Genomic DNA, 2,500 nt, shown 5'->3' with positions numbered 1-2,500 from the left:
ACTGACTACTACTGACTACCGAATACTGACTACTACTGACTACCAAATACTGACTACTGCTGACTACCGAATACTGACTACTGACTACCGAATACTGATTACTACTGACTACCGAATACTGACTACTACTGACTACCTATACTGACTACTGACTACTGACTACTGACTATTGACGACTGACAACTACCAACTGGTTACTGACTATTACTGGCTGATAACTTCTGACTCCTGACTGCTACTGACTAATAACTAGAGACTATTGACTACAGACTAATAACTACAGACTACTACAGACTAATGACTACTAATAACTAATGACTACAGGCTACTACTAACCAATGACTACAGACTACTACAGACTAATGACTACTAATAACTAATGACTACAGGCTACTACTAACCAATGACTACAGACTACTACAGACTAATGACTACTAATAACTAATGACTACAGGCTACTACAGACTAATGACTACTAATAACTAATGACTACTAACTACCGACTACCACGGACTAATATCTACTGACTAGAACTGACTACTAACTAATAACTACTGAATACTACTGACTAATAACAAATGTCTACTTATAACTACTGACTACTACTATAGAATAACTATCTTCAAAGTAATGACTCCGGGTACGTCGGGTTTGAAATGAAAGCTTCTTTAGCAATACTACTTATTCACGTGACATTTAACTACTTTAGAATCTACAAATCAATAAAAAGAAAGTTGCTAGTGAAAGTCAGGATAATCACTTGTCACTTGTACATAACTGGCACGTTCTCTCTCTACTTCCTGTCGCAAGGCATTCTGGAACTTTGCAGTCAAAAACGCAATCCAATACTAACCAATAAAACAAAAATATGCATGTAGTTCTCTCTGGAATCAACACACGAATTCTATAACAATTACCTAAAATAACTGCAAAGAAAATATATTTAGATACAGCCTAATTAATTAACTGCAAACATTAACTCTGTAACTCATTAAAGTTGCTAAATAACTACTGAATAATAACAAATGTGTACTACTGACTACTGAATACTTCTAACGAATGACTACAGACTACAACTGCTCACCATCATCCCCACCACCATCATCATCCCCACCATCATCATCACCACCAGCTCCTTCACCATCATCATCATCACCATCATCTTCACCACCACCATCATCACCACCATCATCACCATCATCACCCTCACCATCATCATCCTCACCATAATAATCATCATCACCATCATCATCATCATCACCATCATCACCACCATCATCACCATCATCATCATCATCACCACCATCATCATCACCATCATCATCACCACCATCACCACCATCATCATCATAATCCCCACCATCATCATCACCACCACCACCATCATCATCATCATCACCATCATCTTCACCCTCACCATCATCATCCTCACCATAATAATCATCACCATCATCATCCTCACCATAATAATCATCACCATCATCATCCTCACCATAATAATCATCACCATCATCACCATCATCATCACCATCATCTTCGCCACCACCATCATCACCATCATCATCACCATCACCACCATGGCCCTCGTCCTCTCTCCTCTTCCTCGCTCCTCTTCCTCCTCCCCCTCTGTCTCACCTGTGTTGAGCACCTTCTTGATGACCACGGCCACCTGTCCCTTCAGCATGGAGTTGAGCAGCTTGACGATGAGGATGAGACAGGAACACAGCACCAGGAGAGACAGAGCCAGCAGGATCAGGCCTATCGCCAGGTCAGACAGGTCCACGTTCACAAAGATATGTTTACCTGGGGAGGGAGGACACACGTTACCTGGGGAGGGAGATACCTGGGGAGGGACAGCACACATTACCTGGGGAGGGAGATACCTGGGGAAGGACAACACACATTACCTGGGGAGGGAGATACCTGGGGAAGGACAACACACATTACCTGGGGAGGGACAACACACATTACCTGGAGAGGCAGAACACACACACACACACACACACAACACACAGACACACACACACACACACACACACAGACACAGAGAGGCACACACACACAGACACACACAGAGACACACATAGAGACACACAAAGACACACACACAGAAACACACACACATAGAGACACACAAAGACACACAGAGACAGAATATAAAAATGGTGATAAAAGCATCTACAGTATTTGAAGGATTCCGTGTGAAAGGTGGACAGATGACACATGGTAGCATCTCAAATAGCACCCTATTCCCTATATAGCACTACTTCAGACCAGAGCCCTATGGAACCATATTCTATGTAGTGCACTACTAGACCAGAGCCCTATGGCACCCTATTCTCATATATTGCACTACTTTAGAACAGAGCCATATTCCCTATATAGTGCACTACTTTTGACCAGAGCCCTATTCCCTATATAGTGCATTACTTTTGACAAGAGCCCTATTCCCTATATATAGTGCAAGAGCCCTACTTTAGACCAGAGCCCTATTCCCTAT

The 2,500-nt window shown here is 42.2% G+C and overlaps 1 pseudogene; it reads right to left on the bottom strand.

The window, feature by feature from the left end:
* The window catches only part of LOC135561942 (sodium-dependent phosphate transport protein 2B-like), a 10,618-nt pseudogene that overhangs the window by 5,971 nt on the left and 2,147 nt on the right, over positions 1-2,500 (bottom strand).

This window comes from Oncorhynchus nerka, linkage group LG18, assembly GCF_034236695.1.
Source record: "Oncorhynchus nerka isolate Pitt River linkage group LG18, Oner_Uvic_2.0, whole genome shotgun sequence".
Lineage (NCBI taxonomy): Eukaryota > Metazoa > Chordata > Actinopteri > Salmoniformes > Salmonidae > Oncorhynchus > Oncorhynchus nerka.
The sequence above is the reverse complement of the archived record's forward strand: the minus strand, read 5'-3'. Positions and strand labels throughout refer to the sequence as shown.